Source organism: Lynx rufus, unplaced genomic scaffold (assembly GCF_022079265.1).
Source record: "Lynx rufus isolate CCGP_SWC_20201006 ecotype Redwood Valley unplaced genomic scaffold, mLynRuf1.p SCAF_9, whole genome shotgun sequence".
Lineage (NCBI taxonomy): Eukaryota > Metazoa > Chordata > Mammalia > Carnivora > Felidae > Lynx > Lynx rufus.
This window is the reverse complement of record NW_025814897.1, coordinates 2,472,237-2,497,500: the sequence shown is the minus strand read 5'-3', so window position 1 is coordinate 2,497,500 and position 25,264 is coordinate 2,472,237. Positions and strand designations below refer to the sequence as shown.

At 42.7% G+C, this 25,264-nt stretch overlaps 1 long non-coding RNA gene across 1 annotated transcript in view; it reads right to left on the bottom strand.

The window, feature by feature from the left end:
• LOC124506338 (uncharacterized) overlaps positions 1-25,264 on the bottom strand; it is a 37,846-nt gene that overhangs the window by 6,067 nt on the left and 6,515 nt on the right. Inside the window, exons 2-6 of the long non-coding RNA XR_006960741.1 lie at positions 16,500-16,601; positions 15,850-15,981; positions 15,061-15,229; positions 14,405-14,504; positions 1,125-1,330 (exon numbers count right to left, since the gene is read on the bottom strand). This is a non-coding gene — a long non-coding RNA (uncharacterized LOC124506338). The remainder of the gene's footprint in view (positions 1-1,124; positions 1,331-14,404; positions 14,505-15,060; positions 15,230-15,849; positions 15,982-16,499; positions 16,602-25,264) is intronic.

The following is a 25,264-nucleotide window of genomic DNA, read 5'->3' as shown; positions in this document are numbered from 1 at the left end:
CAAACTGGCCTCAGAGTCTAAAATATTTTCCTAATGACAAATTTCACTCTTTTTTTTTTAACAGCAAATGTTCTTCCCTTAATTGTGTTTGTCTCTAAAGCCTTTTAAGCTTCTCTAGAAGTCGATCGTGAGTGGTGAGGCCCTGACTGGACCGGTCTACGTTGGTTCTTGACGTAAAGAGTGATCACGCTGCATGATAACCAGGCAAGCAGAAGCTGAAGAAACGGCACAGCAGAAATGCTCACCAGATGCCCGTCCTGTGCGCACCGGGCCAAGACGCCATGACTCAGTAAGGCTGGGCATCTGGACGGAGAGGCCGCTGGCCACAACCTCAGCACAGTCCCCTGTGATCCTGCCCTTCCAGACCTTGTTCCGACTCCAACCCCAGCTCTCCTTTCACTGTGGCCATGATGACTTCGTGTCTTGTCCTCTCATGTCTCCTTATTAACGCTCTCTTACGAACCAGTCTTGCCACTTGGAAGACTGCTGTTTCGGGCCCAGAGAAAGGGAGCCAAAAGCTCTTTCCACAAGGACCGATGACTTCTGGCAGCCACCGTCTGTCCAGCATTCCACTGCTGTCACGCTTCCAGGGATGCGCCCTGCACCCTCCCCTCAGCCCTCAGATCTCGCCTGGCAGGGACTGCTCTGTTCCGGAGTTCCATTCGGTTGCTCCTGTGGAATTCTGCTGGAATACTGCATGGCACACACACCCAGGCCCTCAGTATGTTGATTTACTCATGGCCTCCTTTGTTGGATGAGTTTTGGCTTCTTCCCAATGCCTCCTTGGCCCTCAAGGCTGCCTGCGTAGGCCTGGTTCTTGAGAGAGAACTAAATTCAGACAGAACGACAACGGCTGCTTAAAAAGTCTCGTGCCCAGTAGGGAAGCTGGGCACCGTTCCTACTGAAGCCTGAAGACGGACTGAGGCAAATGAGTGGAGCCTTGCACAGGGTCTGAACTCTGAGGAGAAACAGCAGGGTGTTGTGGAGACGAGTATTTGCTTTTGGTGGACCTGGGTTGGAGCAGCAGCTTAGTCATACCCTAACTATGTGACCTTCAGAAAGACATTAGAGTGGCCTGAGTTTCGATATTCTTCTTTGCAGAAGAGACAGAGGACAGTATTTACCTCACCCGGCTAGGGCGGCAGTAACTGTGTGCGTGAGTGACAGGTTCTCTGGAGAGCGCCTCCCACAGAACACACTGCGGAAGGGTGGCCCTATGGTTGTCTGTTTCCGTGAGATTCCACGTGGTCCTCCCATCAACTCCGCACTCCTCTGCTTCACTGACGCTGCCCGGGCTGACCACACAGCACAGGGACAAACAGAAGACTACCTTGGGATAAATGCAACATTGAAGAGTACTCAGATATGAAAAAGGACAAGAACCACGCACACACACACACACACACACACACACACACACACAGGAAAATAACCCTCCCTGTGTCAAAATTATGAGGTCTGGTTAACAACTAACATGAAGCAAGTCTGTACTTGTCAAGTAATAATTTAGGGGCAAACGAGCTGGCTTTTGTTGATTTTAAACATATCTTGTGTGGGGGAATGGCTGTTTTGATATCAGAGTCCCTTTTCCTACGGTGCCAAACCTTCCAAGAAAACTGTCACTCCTAGTAGATGTATTTCTCAAGTGAAAGCACTGAGCCTTTGAGGAAATAGGACTGCTTTTTGAGTCACACAATGTTCGTGAGAGTCATACACAATTCTACTTTAATTCTGGGCTTTGCTGCGTCCTGCCTTTGCTCATGGCAGCGTTAGAAGGAAGGTACCCCTCTTATTTCTGGATACACAATCCTGCTCATCCTTCCGGGTCCACAACTGATCACTTCACCTTCTCAAAGTGCTTCCCATCCCCGCCCCTACCCCCCACACACCTCCAGCTGATAGAATCGCCCTCTCCTCTATACTCTCAAAGCACTTGATATGTTCATGCCTTCTGACAGATAACAATTTTGACTAGGGGCTGCTGATTCAGATACTTGCTCCAACTCCCTATCACACGTGACTTCAGAACTGGTTTTCTGTATGTGTGTTCATGCTAGATTCCATTTTAAGTTTCCAAACTCTTAGAGACGTACCTTGAATATTGCAGAAGTTCAATGAATATTTAATGAATGCATGAATTTACCAGACAGTAGATCTTTCAGATTCTATTGTCTATTATGGAAGAGACTGGGCTAATTTTGTTAATGATAGTAGGTGCTCAGGAGACATCTGGTTGGTGAACAATGGGTGGGACATCCATATGGCCCATGTTGACGTTCCAATTAGAGGAATGTTCCAATTAGGATCATTTAGATCGGGAGAGAAACACAAGACGCAGCTCCATGACACATCTTGGCAGGCTTTTAAGAATTGGGAGGACCAGTCGTAAGCATCGCTGTGCAGAAATCACACAGTGCACCGAACATAATGAAATGTGTAATAAAAATTCTTCTTTCTTAATTCAGCAGCATTGTTTTTTGCCCTTCTGCTCATTAGGCATTTACCTTCTTAATAAACTTTAATTTGTGTGCGTGTTAACTGCTGAAATTTAAGTGAAAGTGATTATTCAAAATCATATTAAATTTTACATGCCTTAAAATGCACCATAAAAGTTTATAAGGCAGTGGCTATCTCAGATTACACGTGTGAGGTGTGTGCACGTCAGACATAATTATATAACGCTTCTGATGCTTAGCGTGCATGAACTCCTTCAATAATTAAAAGGGGATCTATGGCATGGCAAATGTGACATATGTGCACAATATAACAGCAATTTACTAGAATGCTCTCAAAATGTGTTATTGTCATCAGACGAAATACGTGAGTAACTAAAAATTAGGCAGGAAACATTTTTTTCCCGTCTAGAATCAAGGAGTGTTACGATAACTTCCTATATCGATGGCCTCCTAACTGGTCCACTTATCTTCCACTCTTCCCTACCATCTGCACTGATCCTTATAATATGTAAGGTAGGTCATGTTACTTCCCACTGCATTTGAGTTAACATGAAACCTTTTACTGTGCAAAATAACTAAGGGAGAGAACTCTCACTGTGGGTCATATTGTGGACTGCGTATATTGTGATCACCAATGAGAGTCAAAGCATTCCGATTCTTGTCTCTCCATCACAGAGATCTTGATTTCATTGGTCTGGGTTGGAGTCCAAGCATGAGCATCTTTTTTTTTTTCTTTTAAGTTTATTTATTTTCAGAGAGACATCATAAGTGGGGGAGGGGCAGAGAGAGAGAGAGAGAGAGAGAGAGAATCCCAATCAGACTTCACACTGTCAATGCAGAGCCTGACACAGGGCTCGATCCTACAAACTGTGAGATCATGACCTGAACCGAAACCAAGAGTGGGACGCTTAACCACCTGAGCCACCCAGGCGCCCCCCAAGCGCGAGCATCTTTTTAGAGTTTCCCAGATAACAATAATGTGCAGCCAATGTGCGAAACACTTTGGTTCTCATTTTGAGGGAGAATGAGCAACCATTGGTGGTTTTTAAATGGCCAGGCAAAAGAATTGGAATTAGAATATGAAAAAAATTTCTAAATTTACCACTTATCATTTTCGTTTGTGAACCGAAAGGGGAAGTGGCCAGTTCACCCTCTCTTTTATTAATCCTTGAGTCATTTTAACATATCTTAAGAAAGCATAGCAATTCATCTAGAATTCATAAGGTTAATGACGTTTTTGCACCCATGCCACTAGAACAGATCATTCGTTCACCTGTTCAGCAGCACGCCCTTTGTGTTTGCTGTGACCACCCCCACACCATCCCGGATGCACAACACAGGAAAATGAACACACACAGTTCTGCTCGTCAGGGTATTTGTTCTTCACCAGAGGACAGACACGCGCACAGATAACTCCATGATGGCGTAAGACATTCTTTAGGAGTAAAGATAAGACAAGAATAATATGTTGTTGCAGGTGGGAGGAGGGTCAGTCAGAGAAGCTTCAGAACAGAGGTACCATTTGCCCCATGGCCTTAAAAGATGGATGGGGATTGACCAAGCAGAGAGGAGAGAAAGAGTCTTCAAATTTGAAGCAATGGGAATAGTGATGGGCTGGGGGAAGTATCAGAAGACACAGACTGTTGAAGACCTAATGAAGAAACAAGGCATAGAGCCTAGAATGTGCTGGAAGGGATGGTGTCGGATGAAAATAGAAAAGTAAGTCACATGATCTCAACCTCTTGGGAGGTTCAGTTTTTCACAATCATTTCTTGATATGTAGAGAAAAAGACTTAACAGATTTTGCTTGGGAATGTTTCCAAGCTAGAAATTGAGTTTACAATGTGAGAGTTGGCACACTTGGGTGGCTCAGTTGGTTAAGGGTCCGACTTCTGCCCAGGTCATGATCTCACAGTTCGTGAGTTCAAGTCTCGTGTTAGGCTCTGTGCTGACAGCTCAGAACCTGGGACCTGCTTCAGATTCTGTGTCTCCCTCTCTCTCTCTCTGCCCCTTCCCTGCTTTTGCTCTGCCTCTGTCTCTCTCTCAAAAAGAAATAAACATTAAATAAATAAATAATAAAATTTGAGAGTTAAGGTCTTTGGCTCAGGGCAATGGCTGTGATGCAGGTTATAGCTCTGTGTCCCTGGGTCAACAGTAAATCAAGGTGGCAACACATGTAGATAAAAGTCATTCTTGGGGCACCTGGGTGGCTCCGTTGGTTGAGTGTCTGCCTTCAGCTCAGGTCATGATCTCATACTCCATGAGTTCAAGCTCCACATCAGGTTCTATGCTGACAGCTCAGAGCCTGGATCCTGCTTCAGATTCTGTGTCTCCCTCTCTCTCTGCCCCTCCCCTGCTCATGCTCTGTCTCTCTCTGTCTCAAAAATAAATAAAAACGTTAAATTTTTTTTTGAAAACAAATCATTCTCATTGTGCACGAGGTGTGGCCAAAATATCAGTGTGCCCTAGCATATCCTGCACTGCACCAAAATTCCTATTTATCTAGGCATTGGGAACTACTTCTTGGGAGCCAAATTTGGCCCAGCCCTTGTTTTTGAAAATAATTTTTTACTGAAACACAGCTATCCTCATTCACTTACATATTGTCTATGGACCCTTTTACACTGTAATGGTAGATTTGAGTATTTGTGACAGAGACCTTACATGCTGCGAAGGTAAAAGATTTACTATTTATCCTTTATAGAAAAAAAAATCACCAATCACTGATCTAACAGGTAAGAATTTTCCTCTATAAAATCCCAATTGAAGTGAAAATTAACCAAATAGCCAAAGCAAACTTACGGAAGAGAAACAAAGCTGGTTGCATCACACTTATTTCAAACAATGCTACAAAACTACAATACTTAAAGCAGTATGGTATTGGCATTAAACAGATAAATAGACCAACAGAACAGAGGAGAGAGCCCAGAAATAAACCTACATGTATACGGTCAATATTTACGACAAAGAAGCCAAGAATATACAGTGGGGTTGGGAAAACTGGACAGCCACATGCAGAAGAATGAAACTGGACCACTGTCTTACACCATATGCAAAAGTCAACTTAAAATGAATTGATTCCAATGTAAGACCTGAAACCATAAAACTCCTAGAAGAAAACATAGGCGGTAAGGCCCGTAACATACGTCTTGGTGATACTTTCTCAATCCAAAGCAACAAAAGCAAAAATAAACAAGTGGGACTACATCAAACTTTCAGCTTCTGCTCAGCAAAGGAAACTACCAAAAAAAATGAAAAGGCCACCTACTGAATGGGAGAAAATAATTGCAAATTATATAGCTGATAAATGGCTAAAATCCAAAATATATAAAGAATGCATGTGACTCAATAGCAAAGAGGTGAGAACAAACAAAAAAAACTGGTTAAAAAATGGGCAGAAGGTCTGAATAGCCATATTTCCAATAAGGACATAGTGATGACCAGCAGGTATAAGAAAAGATGTTCAACATCATTAATCATCAGGAAAGTACTAATCAAGACCACGGAGATATCACCTCACCTGTTAGAATGACTGTTATCAAAAAGACAAGAAAACCAAGTAGTGTTGAAGATGTGGATAAAAGGGAACATTTATGGACCATTAGCGGTAATGTATATCGGTGCGGCCACTATGGAAAGCATTATGGAGTTTCTTCAAAAACTTAAAACTAGAACTACTGTATGATCAAGCAGTTCTACTTCTGTGATTTTATCCAAAGAAAACAAAAATGATAATTTGAAAGTATGCATGCACCCCCATGTTCACTGCAGCATTATTTACAGTAACCAAGACATGGAAATGACCTAGGTGTCCATCAATGAGTGAATGGATAAAGACATTGTGGCATATATACAAAATAATAAAATCTCTTCATTTGTGACAACATGGATGGACCTTGAGGGCATTATGCTAAGTGAAATAAGTCAGACTGAACAAGACAAATACCGTATGATCTTATATGCAGAATCTAAAAAAAATACACCAAACCAAATTCATAGATACAGGGAACAGATTGATTGTTGCAAGAGGAGGTGTGAGAAGTAGGAGACATGAGTAAACTATTTTCTTTAGTTTAAACACTTTTAATAAAACTTTAAAAATTTTTTTTTATTTATTTTGAGAGGGGGGGAGGGGTATAGAGCTGGAGAGAGAGAATACCACCAGGCTCCATGCTGTTAGTGCACAGCCCGACGTGGGGCTCGATATCACGACTGTGAGATCACAACCTGAGCTGAAAACAAGAGTTGAGAGCTTAACCGACTGAGCCACCCAAGTGCCCCCCAAATTTTTAAAAATATATGGAGCAAATGCAAGCAGAATCAGATGAACTCCACCTTTTACGTAGGTCGAATGGTCCCATCTTTCTCGCAGAAGAACTGAGAAGAACAAATTAGCTAATATATTAGGGCAGTGAACACGGGGCCTCATACAGAGTACACACTCAATAAATAAGGTCACTGCACACAGGGCTAGTTGCTTCGTCAAACCTCCTTCTCACTCTCCTCCTTTCTAGTAGAGTTCTCCTTGGGCACAAAGTCATCAGGTTAGGATCCATATTTCCTAATTTCCCTCACAGACAGGCGTCTGTGGCTTTATGATTAAATTCGGGAGAAGAAAGATGAGTAGAAGGGATACGTGCATCTTCCACATTATCTCTGATTGAAGACCACGCACCTTCCCTGATGTGTGCCTTTTTCTCCTCATGAAGGAGGTCAGAAGGCACAGCAGAAAACCAACACAGACTATGCAGGTGAGGACAACGTTCCAGGAAGACGAAGAAACAAAAAGATGGAGGGAATCTGGGTTCCTGAGTGACCTCAGGTCTCTGTGTGTCTATGACAGACTACGTAGAGCAAACGTGTATATGAGGGAAATAAACCCCCATCTTATCTGAGCTACAATATTTTTAACAGATTTATTGACGTATATTTGACATACGATAATCCGCACATACTTAGACTATGCAATTTGGTATGTTTTAATCTATATATTCACCTGTGAAGCCATCGCCACAGTGACACTCATGAAGAAATCCATCATCCCTCCAAGGTTCCAGGTGCGCCTTTGGAATCCTTCCCTGCTCCCCCCTCGTAGACCCCCGCCCATCGCCAGTCAACCATTATCTTTTGTAGCCTTTTTGTCAGAGCACCTCAACCTCTATCTAAACTAATGCTGACCTTATTAGTTATTGCCATGAGTTTTATGTCAGTTCCCAAAGAAATGTTTGGCAAATGTTCCAGCTGATGGATATGTTCTAACGTGCGGGGGGGGGGGGGGGGAAGGGTGAGATGAAGGAAGCAGTTGAAGTGAGTGGTTTAAACCCTCAGAGGCAACTACTTGCGTCATTGTGGACAGAGTCTATGTCTCACTCATCGCTGAATCCCTGGCATGTACCACAGCATCCTATCCTCAGGACTCAGCACATGCTACACTGGTGTATGGCTGAGAGTATAGTGACATGAGAAGAGAGAAGAACATGGTCAACACTTCAAGTTATTTTATAACTATTCACTGAGCTTGCATTAGGAGACCAAGATTAACAGCGTATTTTTGGCCAGTTTTCCTTCAAAGCGAGCACAGAAAAAAAAAGTATGTTTAGGTACAGCAATTATGGGGGAAAATATCTTTGATCTTCTTCTAAAATATTTGCTGAAGTAGAACAAAAGTAACAAAAATATTCGATGTTATGAAAGCCCTCAGGAGAGGAATGTTTTTATTTGACATTTAAGAGCTATCGCTGGTCGTATCTTTTCCAACTCCTGGTCTCCAGCTTAAGAGCAAAGAACAAAAGCAGAAGATGAAGAATAAACAGAATGAATAATGTTCCAGGGAAGAAGTGAGGAGCAGGAAGACAGAGGAACAGAAACTGAGAAAACCTCCCTGCCAGCCTCAAGGAGTGCCCGGGCCCCGATGCCTTTTGTTCTTTGGAGCTTTTTACAGACCCAACCTTCACTCAGCCAACCAGAGATGAGGGGCCGGGAACGATGCTTGGAGTTGGGGGTAAAAAGGTAAAAACGGCACTGTTGATGAAGACACGAATGGGAGAAGACAGTCAGGTAAACATATATATGAATTATACACAGAGAGACCACACATTCCAATGTTCTCAGGACAGTCCTAATTTATACATGCTAGATAATGTCATTTTTGCTAGCACCTTTTCACTTTCTAAAGGTCCCACATTGGGCGATACATGTGGTGCTATAATAGAAATCTTCACAGTGTCTCAAAGGACAGGGCGGTTGGGTCCGCCTGAGGAACTCCAGAACGATTCCCTACAGAGGGAACATTTAAAGGGAACATCTCATGTAAGTAGCTACAGGCCAGGAAAGGAGGAAGAGGGCTGGACCTTCAGACGGTGCGAGAGTTGTGGGCCAAGATCCAAGGTCACAAGTGAGCACAGCGTGTTCAGAAAAGAAGAGGGAGGCAGAAAGGAGGAGGCTTTAAGAGGATGAAAATGTATTTGTATGAAAAATGTGTGGACAAGGGAACAGAAAAGATGAGGGATGAGTTCAATGATTCCTGAGAATCCATCTGGGTTGATGAGCACAGTTCATGGGAGGGTTCCATCTGCCCACCTGGCAATTCCTCTAACAACATCCATGAGCTCAGGTGTAAAAACAAGACAACATTTGGATCCAACATTTTTTGAGAAGACAAAACAAAAGGACAAAGGACAAACACAGAGCTGAGTAAATTGGGAAGTACAGCCAGACTGGACGATGGGGAATGTAGGAAAAAAATAATGGAAGAACCTAAAAGACTAGATTAATGGATCTCAAATTATAGTGTATGTAAGAATATCTAAGTGTTTGCTCAAATTACATTCTCTGGTGCTTTACAGATGGAACTCCTAGATAGAGAAAATCTGGTAAGAGTCTCAAAAATCTTCTGAAAGGGAGGAGTGTGGTTGAAGCTAAGGTGAAGACCTGAACAGAGAATTACCGAACTCCATGCAAAGGGATGTTCTGCTTCTCTTTGAAAACACACTTACATAAACTGTTCTCTTTAAGGAAACACATTATTTAGCCCACTCCTTCATTGCTATCATTTCTTGCTCAGTTGTTCATTCTAAAACAGATTCCATTTAAACGAGGAGGTGAAAGACCTGTGTATCAAAAACAATACAACAGTGATGAAAGAAATGAAAGATGACACAAATAAATGGAAAGATATTCAGGGTTCGGTAATTAGAAGAATTACTATTTCTACCACACCGCCCCAAAGCGATCTATAGATTTAATGCCAATGCTATCAAAATCCCAATGGCATTTATTTTTTTGCAGAAATAGAACAAACAGCCTAATATTTGAATGGAACCACAAAAGACCACGAACAGCCAAAGCAATCTTGAGAAAAAAGACCAAAGCTGGTGGCATCACACTTCCTCATTTGAAAAGTTCTACAAAGCTGTGGTCATGAAAACAGTAGGTATTGGCACAAATCAGACACAGAGATCAGTGGAACAGAATAGAGAGTCCAGAAATAAACCCGTACATACATGGTCAATTAGTTTATGACAAAGAAACCAAAAATGCACAAGGGAAAAAGGAGAGCTTCTTTGGTAAATCGTGCTGGGGAGGCTGGACAGCCACGTGCCAAAGAATGAAACTCTGTCACTAGCTTACAGGACACACAAAAATCAGCTCAAAATGAATCAAAGACTGGAATTTAAGACCTGAAACCATAGAACTCCTGGAAGAAAACATAGACAGGGAGCTCCAGGACATCTGTCTTGGCGATGATTTTTTTGGATTTAACACCGAAAGCAAAGGCAACAAAAGCAAAAGTAAACCAATGAAATGACATCAAACTTCCAGTTTTTGCTAAGGAAAGGAAACCAGTAAAAAAGAAATGAAAAGGCAACCTACAGAGTGGGAGAAGATTTTTCCACCTGACACATCTCATAAGGGAATAATATCCAAAATATATAAAGAACTCATCCAACTCAAGAGCAAAAAACAAACAATCCAATTACATTATGGGCAGAGGATATGAATAGATATGTTTCCAAAGGAGGCATCCAGATGGCCAACAGACGCATGAAAACATGCTCAACCTCACTCATCATCAGGGAAATAGAGATCAAAACCACAATGAGATATGACTTTACACCTGTGGGGATGGCTATCTATTATCAAAAAGGAAGAAAACTGGGGTCAGCAAGGATGTGGACAGAAGTGAATCCTCGTGCACTGCTGGTGGGAATGTAAATTGGTGCAGCCACTGTGGAAAACAGTATGGAGTTTCCTCAAGAAAACTGCAAATAGAACAACCATATCATCCATCAATTCCACTTCCGGAAATGCATTCAAAGGACACAAAATCACTATGTTGAGGAGATATCTGCACCCCCAAGTTCATCACAGATGTGCAATAGCCAAGACATGGAAACCATCTAAGTAGCCATCAGTGGACGGATGGATGAATGAAGAAAATGTGCCGTATACACACACACTGACATATTTTTCTTCCATAGAAAAAAGAAAATCTTGCCACTAGTTACATGGAAAGACCTTGAAGGTATTGTGCACAGTGAAATAAGTCAGACAGAGAAAGACACATACTATATAACCTCACTTACATGTGGAATCTAAAATAATAATAATGTAATATACAGTATGGTGACTATGGTCAATAATACAGTCTTGTATATTTAAAAGTTTCTAAAGGGTAGACCTAAAAGTTCTTATCACAAGGAAAAGAATTTCGTAAGTATAACAATAACCCAGAGTTATTGTGGTGCTCATTTTGCAACATACACATATATGCAATCATGATGTTGCACACCTAAAACGAATAGAATGCTGTATGTCAATTATACTTCAATTTTAAAATACAATAACAGGGGGGCGCCTGGGTGGCTCAGTTGGTTGAGTGACCACCTTTGGCTCAGGTCACGACCTCGCGGTTTGTGGGTTTGGGCCTCATGTCAGGCTCAGTGCTGACAGCTCAGAGCCTGGAGTCTGCTTGGGATTCTGTGTGTATGTGTGTCTCTCTCTCTCCAAAATAAATAAACATTAAAAAAAATAACAGAACAAAACACAGATTCCAAAGGGGGTTTGACTCACGTTCCAGCACCAGCAAATTGCTTAATCCATGTCTGTTTCGTCATCTGTAAAATGGGCATAAATGTACTTACACTGTAGGGTTGTTGCATTAAATTATAAACTATATGCAAGGGACCCTCGATGGGAACTGTAATGTAATAGTCACTTGAAAAATATTAATTTCTTTCATTTTTTGTGTGCTGTGGTCTTATACAATCCTTAGAAAATTCCAGAAGACTACTCTTCAAGTGGACTGAATCAGGTGCAGTTCTGTCTGCGCCTAGGGTAGACTCCAGATAATCAGAAATCCTTTAGAGATCCAGGAAGATTGGGGCAGGAGGGATGCTTTATCTTTTTAGAGAATTCTTAAATTCTAAGGAAAGCAAAACGTTCAATTCATGGCTCACGTGACTAATGCAGAATCATAACATATTTAAATTTTCTAATGTTTACTTTTGAGAAAGAGACAGAGACAGAGCATGAGCAGGGGAGGGGCAGAGAGAGAGGGAGACACAGAATCCGAAGCAGGTTCCAGGCTCTGAACTGTCAGCACAGAGCCCGACGCGGGGCTTGAACTCATGAACCGTAATTATCATGACCTGAGCTGCAGTTGGATGCTTAACCGAGTGAGCCACTTAGGTGCCCATATCATAAAATATTTAGGTTGGAAGGGATTTGGAGTCATCTAGTCTGAACATAGTGTTTGTTAGTTGGGAAACTGATGTGAAAGAAGGTTAATTCATTTACCCCAACTCACAGAAAAACATGGTAGAAAGTACCTAGCACCCAGGAGCATGGATCGTCAAGCCTGAGTTCTATGGATTGATCCCTTGTTTGTGACTCATGTATTCATTCATTCATTCATTCGTTTGTTTGTTCATTCATTTTACAGATTTCAGTGAGTAGCCAAGATGTGCCACACCTTGTTCATGACACTGGAGAGTCATGTAGCCAATCACGTGATAATAACAGCTCGACTTGTTGAGGGATTTTTGCACACGAAATATTATTGTAAATAATCTGTATATATTAACTCAGTAATCTCCACCTCTTTGCAGAATACTTTGCGTTAGGATTTTTATGTGCTTCCAGGATTTGGAAAAGAATTAGTCAAAAGAAATTCACTTAGTTTAAATTTTGAGAAATTAATATCCAAATAATGTGCTTGTCTGAGTTCTTAATAAACCGGGGGAGGTAGGTGAGTGCAAATTGTAATGTGAAATGAGTAGCGAACACCACATCCGTTCTGTAACTCTTTAACACGAAACTGCTCACCTTCACGCAATGTTACTTCAATACACGTATCAGGAAGTGTTTATGTAGAGTTGCTGTTGCTTACAAAAACCCAGTTCTGTCATTGAAGAGTATTTTCTGTACTCCGGGTCCACAGGTTTGGACATTAACTTATCCGTGTGAAAACGTAATTGCCTTTTTTGATTTTTGTGAAATAACTTCTTTACGGACCCTTTGCTCATTTCAAACCATTTTCAAACCAGTTACCTAACCGGAAATCTGCATCTTACTCAATGAGAAAAATTTCAACTTTGTCGGCACATCACTCTAGAAGTATTATTTCATAATTCCATGACCACACACGCCACATGAATGTATAATTTAATGTCTTCATTGCAATGCTTAAAAAAATAGCAAAATTACTATGGGCTGTTAAAAAAGATTGGGGGGGGGTTTATTAGCCCCACTTTATGGATGAAGAAACCGAGGCAGAAGAAACAAATGGTAGGACTGGTAGGCAGTCATGCGAGAATTTGAACCTACCCTGCGCTCTGAACCACTACCGGGTACAACCTCTCAGAGAGAAGGAACACAACAGAGTTGACGGACCACAACACTAACACAGAGATCGACAGAGCTGTAAGGACAGTGGAGAAAACTCAAAACGCAACAGTGAAGACAAGGGTAGGTAGGAGTGCATTCAGATGCTAGCTGGGAAATCCCCGTGTTGCGTTAGCACCGACCTCGAAAAGACAGGAAGCCGCCTGCAGAAAGAGTGGAGGAATTTGCACACTGGGATCAGCATGTGAGCAAACCCAGCTGCGTAAGGGCCTGGCGCGTTCGTGCAAAGGGAAGGGGGCCAGTGGGTCTAGCATGTGGAGAGCAAGGACAAGAGTGAGAACAGCCGTTGCTGGAGACAAAGGCAGAGTCCAGATGGCGAGCGGCTTGGGCCACACTGAGAGAGTCCAATTTCATTATTTGTACAAAGGGAAGTCGCTGAAGCTTTTTAACCTGAGTCCACGGTTTCTGTGCTTTTCACATTTTCCCTTCAGTCTTTCTCAACCTAGTGCACTATACCTGTTGGATCGTTAATAAAGGTTAGAGTTGAATTGACTGCCCTTAAAACTACGGAGAGAGAAGCCTTTTGTTTTTTTTTCCCACTTGATTGCTTCTTTATGGTTAAGAGGGGACACAGGCCATGTAGAAATAATACGCAGTAAAATAGAGCTAAATATATCTCAGAGCTTTCCGTTTTCACGCCAATAAAAATATTACTCTGCCATCCACACCACCGTCCGCATATTTGAATAAGTAAGTAACAATGACGCCATTTAAAATGAGAAGGTCAGCCATAGGTCCATATTTCTAGAAATCCCCAGCCTAAATGAAAGAAAGCATCCAGCTAGAATTTTTTTCCTCAGCCCTCAGGTTCCCTGCTCATGTTTTACGAAAATGAATTACTTCTGCCGTTAAAAGAAATACGCCCTTGAAAAACTATGTGTGGCTTCAGCGATCCATCTGAACTGGAAAATGTATATCAGAGCAAAAGCAGAAATAGACTTGCCTCCAACACACATCTGCTGCAAGCAGGAGACGGCGGAAGGGAAGGGACATATTGCCAGGAATTCTTTCCATGCCCCCTTTAAAGAATGAACTTCAAGTACCTGCAGGAGCGCAGACCAGCGTCTGGGTCCCGGATCAAGGAGGATAAAAACCAGAAACCGGACTCAGTTCAAGGTTTACTCCCCAGGAGGCTAAAACGTCCTGCAAAGGAAAGCAAAGGGACCTGGTGACAGTTGAAGAGTGTGGTCCCCGGTGCCCTCCGGACGAGCCCCCCAGCTCTGTGATCACAGCAGCCTCGCCGCGAGCAGAGCCTCCAGGGCCAAGGCCCAAGGAGTCGTGCCCTTTCTGCCCTGCACCCCCACGAGTCACATTAGTGCCACACACATTTTCTTCTTAATGTGTAAGACCTTGAATTTACAACTCCGCAAAAGCCTTGCCTCCACAGGCAGAGGGTTCAAGTCTTGGGTCTTAAAATTTTTGCTCTGCGCGGTCTGGGGCCCTCTCTCCTTAAGTCTTCACCATAAAACGTAGAATGTGGGGAAAGAAACGGCATCAGGATAGAGGTGTTACGGTCGCTAGAATTTTAGCTGGAGAGCGTTCTCCCAATCCCCTTACAAATAATGTTTGACATGTATGTAAGTAAATTTCAGAGAGGAGGCCGTGTATTTGAAGACTCCAGGTTTCTGTGGAGACAAGACTAAATCTGTGCTAACGAAGCAAAGCACCGTTTATTTCGCAGTTACCTGATGCCACTGACCTAGCAAGAAACACTCTTGCCTTTGAAAGCACAGAGCGCTCGACATCCGTTTTTCCTTCAGATGCTCTTTTTCTCACAAAACATTGCGGGAACAACTGCATCAGCTTTGAAAAATCCACCGAAGATACATATTTTAAATCCCTTCTGTCGCACCACACAAGATTAAATGCTGCAATAAATGAGTTCACAGCAAGTCAGAGGTATCATTAGAATATTCAATCCTTTTAATGATTTTAACACAACAGGTTATCCATTTTTAAATGATGTGTACACAAGGGCATGGGATTCAACTTGACAGTCTCTTTTCCCTCCGTCCCTTTATCTACACCTTGAAAGGGAGTAAAGCGTTTAGCATTTGGGTAATGCTTTTAGAGCTCGCAAAGTGCTCACACATACTCCAAATTATTTGACACAGCATTTTGGAAACACAGAAACGGATACCCAGAAAAGCCAACTGACTTGTCCAACACTATCCTGCTAGCAAGTTAAAAGAACAAAACTCAAACCCAGGGGTTCTCCCACAATCTCAAATGTGAGTCCCCAGTGGCATGCATAAGACACACAGGAATGGATGGCATTCTGTGAGCTGCTGCCTCCAGGCAGAGCGCCAGGATTGCAGTTAGTACGGTCCCCTGACATTTTCGGAAAGCAGCGTTGATACATATTACCAAATAAATATTTGCTCCCATGTTGCATGGACTGTCCTCACATAATCGACCTATCCACCGACACATACAAAATATATAATCACTTTTTTTCAAAGCTAACAAGCTTAGGAAGAGATTTTACCTTATTTTTTTAGGCGGACGCCAGCTGATCCTCGCGCTGTTTGTTTACATATTGGCAAATGCTATGACGTCATGTGCCCAGCTCAGCATCATTCCCAATCAAAACTTTGGGAAAATGGTAGTTTATAATCCCCTGCAAAAGTGTGTCTATGGATTATTGACGAGGCTTACACCATCCGCGAGTACAGCAAATGGGTCATCAATTTAAATGTGATTTCTAATATGAAATGAAATACAAAGAAATAGCAGAGTTGCCATGAGATGAAATTTTAAGTGCATAATTTTAAAGTCTTTAAGTTAGAGGGGCGCCTGGGTGGCTCAGGCAGTTAAGCATGTGACTTCGGCTCAGGGCATGATCTCACGGTTTGTGAGTTCAAGCCCCGTGTCAGGCTCTGTGCTGATGGCTCAGACGCTGGAGCCTGCTTCGGATTCGGTGTCTCCCTCTCTCTCTGCGCGTCCCCTGCTCACAGTCTGTCTGTCCCTCTCTTTCAAAAGGAAATAAATATTAAATACTAAAAAAAAATAAAACATAAGGATCAGTAATACATTTGCTACCAATAAATCGTGTCCGTGCCAATCATGGAGAAACACAGGTCCCTGAAACGTTAATGGGGCTGCTGCAGGCCAGTCCCACGCACACAGTGCACTCACCTTGGGACAAGTCAGGACCACACCTGCCATTCCCGATGGCAAATTTTGCCCACTGTTGGTGTTCACGCCGAGTCTAAGAATACGTAGGGGGCAGCAGCAAATCTGAAAAAGTACGTTATTGGTAACCAGAGGATAGTATGAACATGAGCAAAAGAATTGAGGTCTGCATTTCAGATCAGAAAACCTGGAGGTTTTTCTCTTTACAAAGCGCTTGTGGGAGAATGCGCGTGGGAGCTTGAACCTGGCTTCATTGCATAAACTACCGGCCTCTTCATTTGACACCGCTGGGTATCAGTTCCATTCCTCCGGCTTGTAACGTGGCCCAAGACTGGCCATACGGAAGCTATCTTAGTTACATCAGTGCGTACTGAGGTGAGGAAACTTCATTTCTTTCCTTCCTTCCTTCCTTCCTTCCTTCCTTCCTTCCTTCCTTCCTTCTTTCCTTCCTCTCTTCCTTCCTTCCCTCCTTCCTTCCTTCCTTCCTTCCTTCCTTCTTTCCTTCCTTTCTCTCTCTCTCTCTTCCTTCCTTCCTTCCTTCCTCTCTTCCTTTCTCTCTTCTTTCCTTCTTTCCTTCCTCTCTTCCTTCCTTCCTTCTTTCCTTCCTCTCTTCCTTCCTTCCTTCTTTCCTTCCTCTCTTCCTTCCTTCCCTCCTTCCTTCCTTTCTCTCTCTCTCTCTTCCTTCCTTCCTTCCTCTCTTCCTTTCTCTCTTCCTTCCTTCCTTCCTTCTTTCCTTCCTTCCTTCCTTCCTTCTTTCCTTCCTTTCTCTCTTCCTTCCTTCCTCCTTCCTTCCTTCCTTCCTTCTTTCCTTCCTCTCTTCCTTCCTTCCCTCCTTCCTTCCTTCCTTCTTTCCTTCCTTTCTCCCTTCCTTCCTTCCTTCCTTCCTTCCTTCCTCTCTTCCTTTCTCTCTTCTTTCCTTCTTTCCTTCCTCTCTTCCTTCCTTCCTTCTTTCCTTCCTCTCTTCCTTCCTTCCCTCCTTCCTTCCTTTCTCTCTCTCTCTCTTCCTTCCTTCCTTCCTCTCTTCCTTTCTCTCTTCCTTCCTTCCTTCCTTCTTTCCTTCCTTCCTTCCTTCTTTCCTTCCTTCCTTCCTTCCTTCCTTCCTCCCTTCCTCTCTTCCTTCCTCCCTTCTTCCCTTCCTTCCTTCCTTCCTTCCTCTCTTCCTTCCTTCCTTCCTCTCTTCCTTCCTTCCTTCCTTTCTCCCTCCCTCCCTTCCTTCCTTCCTCTCTTCCTTTCTCTCTTCTTTCCTTCTTTCCTTCCTCTCTTCCTTCCTTCCTTCTTTCCTTCCTCTCTTCCTTCCTTCCCTCCTTCCTTCCTTTCTCTCTCTCTTCCTTCCTTCCTTCCTCTCTTCCTTTCTCTCTCTCTTCCTTCCTTCCTTCCTTCTTTCCTTCCTTCCTTCTTTCCTTCCTTCCTTCTTTCCTTCCTTCCTTCCTCTCTTCCTTCCTCCCTTCTTTCCTTCCTTCCTTCCTTCCTTCCTTCCTTCCTTCCTTCCTCTCTTCCTTCCTTCCTCTCTTCCTTCCTTCCTTCCTTTCTCCCTCCCTTCCTTCCTTCCTTCCTCTCTTCCTTCCTTCCTTCCTTTCTCCCTCCCTTCCTTCCTTCCTCTCTTCCTTCCTTCCTTCCTTTCTCCCTTCCTTCCTTCCTTCCTTCCTTCCTTCCTTCCTTCCTTCCTCTCTTCCTTCCTCTTTCTTTTCTCTTTCTATCTTTCTTTCTTTCTCTCTTTCAAGAGAGGAGATGAGAAAATTTCTGACAAGACATCCATTTGCTAAGAAACTCACGGCGTTAAGAAATGCTGACCATCACTACTTGTAATCATTTATACTGGGACCTTAATGGCAACAAGCATTTCATACACTTCCCAGGGATCTCTACGTGTAACTCATGATCTATTCAGGCCAATTTCTCTGGTTTTAAAGAAATTTTAAGCATAGAATAAAATTGCAGGAAAACAATGCCTAAGACGCTTCTATAATGCACTTTGATGATCAAAATGGCATTTTATGGACTTAACTTGTTTATATGTATGATGAATTTTGAACTTATCAAAAGTAGGATACTTAAGAGTGTCATTACCCACGCAAGAGGCATTTGTTTTTATAATTTGATATTGAAGAATAAACTTCTCTAAAATAAATAGCTGTTGCCAAGCCTCAACAATAGTAATTTCCGGAGGAGCACAGGATTACCTTGGGGCAAAACAGTTGTACTGCCTACGTAAAACAAACACTGGGGAGTCTGTTAGAAAGCATTGTGAGGTACGAAGCTTGAAGCCAGCACATTCTTCCCCCACCAAGAAACTACAGTTTTAAAGATGAAGCTTCCAGTTTGGAGACCCTGAATTAGGCATAAATAATTTATATTCATCTAGGTTGAATGCCTGAGTCTCTGGCATGTTAAGTGCTCCAATTATCTGGACCAGACAAGTATTTCATTTTCATTTTCTGGGGTGATATTTTTATGGTCGACTATATCGGTGGATGTTTCTGCATGATTACTTACAATGGGCTCGTTCATTCTCCCATTTAAACTTGCTAAAAGACGTTGGTTTGATATTTTGCTATATTGAAATTTCTATTAATCCTGAAGGGTCATAATGAATTACGCTGGTGTGTCTTATGATTGGTTTATCCCTAGCGGACCGCAGGGAGGGGATTTCAAGCCTTAAGGAAAGTCTCCTTTGCATGATTAAGTACCTTCTGTTCCCACTGTCCCTCTCATCTTCAACTCTAATTGTATTTATCTCACCACTAACACATTTCTTTGGAGAAGGAGCAATCTTAGCATTAGCGAAGTTGTTTTGAAGAAAACAGCACGCCTGTAGACGCACAGGCAAAGGCGAGGACTGTACTTTTCACGTTACAGTTTGGTGGGACCTGAATGGTTCCTCATCGAGAACTATTTCCCTTCTTTTACCAAGAGGGGAAGAGTATGGAAAATTGGAAGAAAGGGAAATCATGAAAACTGACAGTTCTTCCCCACCCCCCAACTTTGGCATTTCTTACTTACATACTGTGAAGAATTCTTTTCTCCCCTCCCCTAGCATGCAATTATCAAAAAGGAGGTGGGGGGAAATCTTGTTGAAACGCCATAGTCTTACAGGTTCTGGACAATGTCAGGTGGCTCGGTGGAGGCATCATTTTAAGACACTGGGAGCAAAGCCAAGAACGACGTCATTTGTACCTTCTTTATGTTTCACTTCAAGGCTTGATGAATTAGCACTCCACAGGTCATGGCACGGATGTCATCGTCTTCAGAAGTCTCTTCTTTTAGTGTTTATGTTTTTAAATACCCCCTGTATTCTCTGTATCTGCTTCACCGTGGCCCCAGATCCCCACAGGAAGTAACAGGGAGAAGAAAAAATGAAGCATTGGAGCCCGGAAGCTTCCGAGCCCCGTCAAAAGGTGAAAGGGAAACTGAAGGCAGAGCGAGGGAGGGGAATTATTCAGAAAGGAAAAACAGTTATTGCGTTCAGCCGATCTTCATCCACGCAAAACAGCTTCGGTGGCCGATCTGAACGTAAGTGCCACTTAAAACGTACCCACCGCGCGCAATCCGCTGTCACGGCGCGTGATTCAGGGGAAGACTCCAGGGGTCAACCCTGATCGATCTGTTTCTTTCAGTCACCGCACACCTTCCAGGGACCAGGCCTCCAAAACATTTCTGGGCCTGCCCCGTCTTCCCCGGCCGCCACCTGCGCCCTCCTGGTCTGAAACACCAACGCGTCTCACCTGGACGGGAGCGGCGCGCCCACTACCGTCTCTCCACCTGCACACCCGCCTCACTGGCCTTTGCCCTCCAGCCTCCACCTGGGCATTGACTCTGTCCTCTGCCCGGTCAGCCCTTCCTCTCAGTTTCACTTCTTCCACTCCTCCCCGTCCTTCAGTTTTCAGACCAGATACGGTCTCGTGAAGGATGATTTCCTCTGGAAAGTAGCCCTCCCCTCGCTGTCAGTCTGTATTTTATCTCTTGGTTTGTTTTCTTTTTCCTGCTAATTACTATTGAAGTTTTTCTTATTTGTTTATTTGTTTATTTTGTATCTCCTCCCCCTCCTTTCCTTAACTCCAAATAGAAGGTAAACTCCGTGAAGGACGCGGATGTTGTCCTCAGTGCTGTCTTCCAACACCCAGAGCAGGAGTCCCACTGATGGGGACAAACGATGAATACTTACTAAATGGATGCAAACGCCAGGCACGTTATTAGGTGACACCCATCCTTCCTAAGAGCAGGTATGCCGTATTCTCATTATTCATCTTTTGTAGGTGAGCAAACCAAAGCGTAGAGGGATTAGATAATCTGCCCGGGATTGCATGAATAATAAATGGCAGAGCCAGAACTAACACCACTTCGTTTGGAGTCATTTATTCAGACTCCAAAGCCTTTGGCCTTTTCGTCGAGCCTGTAACTTACAGAGGTGAGTTACGGGGTAACTCCTATGGGGTAAGTGTGACCATCTCCGTTTTTATAGACCAGGAACCTCAGGCTCAGCGTAATCAATCCTTTTGCCCCAAATCACGCAGGTGAAATGTGGTGCAGTCAGATTTTGAATCCCCGTGTGAGACGTCACCTCTCAAGTCATGGTCCCAACGTTAAGGTATCACAATAGAAGGTTCTAAGAACAAAAGATCTTTTTTTTTTTTTTATTTTTTTTTCAACGTTTTTTATTTCTTTTTGGGACAGAGAGAGACAGAGCATGAACGGGGGAGGGGCAGAGAGAGAGGGAGACACAGAATCGGAAACAGGCTCCAGGCTCCGAGCCATCAGCCCAGAGCCCGACGCGGGGCTCGAACTCACGGACCGCGAGATCGTGACCTGGCTGAAGTCGGACGCTTAACCGACTGCGCCATCCAGGCGCCCCAAAAGATCTTTTAAAAAATACATCTCTTTTTTTTTTTTTACATCAGGCATTAAATTCTTGCCATCAGTATACAGTGTAAATATTCATGACTGACCCTTCTAGGAATATGAGTTTTGATGTGATCACCATCTCTTTACAAAGCAAGTGGTCACTGTAATAGACCTTTTAGGGAAAGCCCGTACGTGTAGAGCAAATCCAGTCATCTGATTTAGTGAGAGAAAAGATTGGCCCAGGAAAATCTTTTACAAAGGCTTCTCTGACCCCTTGTTCCTCCAGGGTGCTTGAAACGGAGATCAGTCCAAGGGCCCCCTGGAGGTATCCCTAAGTCTCTTACCCTGAAAAACTGGATGGAACCAGACCCCCTGCCAGTTCACTGGAATGATGCTGTCGGTTGGGGGAGGAACAGAACACTCAGGTCTGTCCTACCACAGTTTCTACGATGGACTAGCTCATATAAGGTTGCCACATGGGGAGATGATGAGAATCCGGCCCGGGCGATGTCTTTGCGTGTGATTTTTCTCCCGTATGTTCGTGGTTCGTGTCATGGAACAACAGCTCCAGAGCACTAACTCCGCTAACATGGCTGGACAGAGTGACAGAACACGACGGAACTGTGACTTCCATCCACTCCACGTTTGCCCCAAATTTGGTCACCTGCTCTGCATCACAAACGTTGCATGGTCTCCTTGGTCTTTGTCTCTGTGACACTGAAGCTCAGTTATTCCTCGTACCCTTCTACCTTTACTCTTCCACTTTTTCAAAACTGCCTTCCAAGTATTTTCTTACTTACTAGAAGTTTCACATGTTCTTTTCAAAACCCTGAGTGTATTTTGTTATGAAAGTTTTAGATTCACAGCGAAACTGAGTACAAAGTACAGAGATCCTATCTACCCCTGACCACCCCCACCATGTACACAGGCTCCACCTACTATCAACAACAACATCAGATTGGTACTCTTGTCACCATTGATGAATGTACGATGACACATCATTATCATCCAAAGTCCATACTTTACATCCAAAGTCCATAAAGACTCACTCTTGACATTCTGTGGTTTTTAACAAAAGTAGGTGATATGTATCCATCACTGTAATGTCGAGAAGAGCTGAAAAATATCTGTGTATTCCAACCTATTCATGTCACCGTCCTCTGTACCTCTGGGAAACGCTGATACTTCTACTGTTTCTACAGTTTTCCCTTTTCAGGATGTCATGTAGTTACAAACATGTGTTTTGTACGTACTAATATTTTTTCTTCTTGTTTTTAGTGTTCTGTTTAGAGCATTCGAGTTACAAAGCTCCATAGGCTTCAAAGGGTCTTTCCCATCTCTATTTTTCCAAGACATGCTGTTCCTTTTAATGTGCAACTTTGTAAAATGAGTGATCGTTTAAAAATGGACATACTGAGGGGCGCTTGGGTGGCGCAGTCGGTTAAGCGTCCGACTTCAGCCAGGTCACGATCTCGCGGTCCGTGAGTTCGAGCCCCGCGTCGGGCTCTGGGCGGATGGCTCAGAGCCTGGAGCCTGTTTCCGATTCTGTGTCTCCCTCTGTCTCTGCCCCTCCCCCGTTCATGCTCTGTCTCTCTCTGTCCCAAAAATAAATAAAAACGTTGAAAAAAAAATATTTAAAAAAATGGACATATTGAGTTTTTATAGCACCCTAATTGCATTTGAACCGTTATAAATTTGGGGGTCTCAATGTTATAAGTATTGGGGCTAGTAGTATAAACTAGCCTACTCTAGTTTACATAGATCCTTCACTAAAATCACTTTTACCCAAGGGTGAAGGTATTTTGAAACAGCCCTATTAGGACCAATGCAGCATATGAGGATATGAGCAGCAATGAGCAACAACGAGCATATGTTCCTCTATCCATACTTTCTTAAAGGTTTTTAATCAAGAAAGGATGCTGTATTTTGTCAAATGCTTTTTCTTTTTTTTAATGCTTATTTATTTTCAGAGAGAGCAAGCAAAGGAGGGGCTGAGAGAGACATTCAAAGAAAGTTCCACCCTCAGCACAGAGCCTGACAGGGCTTGATCCTATGACCTAGAGATCATGACCTGAGCCAAAACCAAGAGTTGGAGGGACACTTAACCAACTGAGCCTACCAGGCACCCCTGCCTGGTGCTTTTTCTGCATCTACCGAGAGGATCATAGGGATCTTATCCTTTCTTTTATTAATGTGAAGTGTCACGTTGATTGATTTGCAGATATTGAACCACCCCTATAGCCCAGGAATAAATCCCACATGATCGTGGTGAGTAATTCTTTTAATGTACTGTTGGATTTGATTTATTAGTATCTTCTTGAGAATTTTTACATCTGTGTTCATTAGGGATATTGGTCTGTAATTCTCCTTTTTAGGGGGGGTCTTTGTGTGGTTTTGGAATCAAGGTAATGCTGGACTCATAGAATGAGTTTAGAAGTTTTCCTTCCATTTCTATTTTTTTGGAACAGCTTCAAGAGAATAGATGTTAACTCTTCTTTAAATGTTTGGTAGAATTCCCCTGGAAAGCCATCTGGCCCTGGGCTCTTGTTTTTTGGGAGATTTTTGATTACTGGTTCAATTTCTTTACTTGTCATGGGTCAAATTTTCTATTTCTTCCTGTTTAAGTTTTGATAGTTTATGTGTTTCTAGGAATTCATCCATTTCTTCCAGATTGCCCAGTTTGTTGGCATATAATTGCTCATAATATTCTCTGATTATCATTTGTATTCTGTGGTGTTGGTTGTGATCTGTCCTCTTTCATTCATGATTTTATTTATTTGGGTCCTTTCTCTTTTCTTTTTGATAAGTCTGGTTAGGGATTTATCAATTTTGTTAATTCTTTCAAGGAACCAGCACCTAATTTCATTGATCTGTTCTATCTTTTTTTAAAATTTTGATATTATTTATTTGTGGTCTAATCTTTATTATTTCCTTTCTTCTGATGGTTTTGGGCTTTACTTGTTCTTCTTTTTCCAGCTCCTTTAGGTGCAAGCTTATATTCTGTGTTTGGGACTTTTCTTGCTTCTTGAGTAAGACCTGTATCGCTATATGCTTCCCTCTTAGGACTGCCTTTGCTGCATCCCATAGGTTTTGTCCTGTTGTGTTTTCATTTTCATCTGCTTCCATGCATTGTTTATTTCTTCTTTAATCTTCTGGTTAACCCATTCATTCTTTAGTAGGATGTTCTTTAACCTCCATGTATTTGTGGTCTTTCCAAATTTTTTCTTGTCACTAACTTCAAGTTTCATAGTGTTGTGGTCTGAAAATATGCAGGCTTATGATCTCAACCTTTTTGTACTTGTTGCGGCCAGATTTATTGCCCAGTATGTGATTCATTCTGGCCATATACAAAAGATCCACAACTAACATCATCCTCAATGAGGAAAAACTGAGAGCTTTACCCCTAAGATCAGGAACACGACAAGGATGTCCACTCTCACCACTGTTGTTCAACATAGGACCAGAAGTCCTAGCCTCAGCAATCAGACAACAGAGAGGAATTAAAAGGTATCTGAACCAGCAAGAAGAAGTCAAATTTTTACTCTTTGCAGATGACGTGATAGTCTATGTAGAAAACCTGAAAGAATCCACCAAAACTTGCTGGATCTGATACATGTATTTAGCAAATTTGCAGAATATAAAATCAATGTACAGAAATCTGTTGCATTTCCATACAGCAATAACAAAGCAGCAGAAAGAGAAATCAAGGAATCCATCTCATTTATAATTGCACCAAAACCAATGAGATATCTACAAATACACCTGACCAAAGAGGTAAAAGATCTGTATTCTGAAAATGATGGAACACCCACCAAAGGAACTGAAGAAGACACAAAGAAATGGAAAAACGTTCTATGTTCGTGGATTGGAAGAACATTTATTGTTAAAATATCTATACTACCCAAAGAAATCTACACATTGAATGCAAT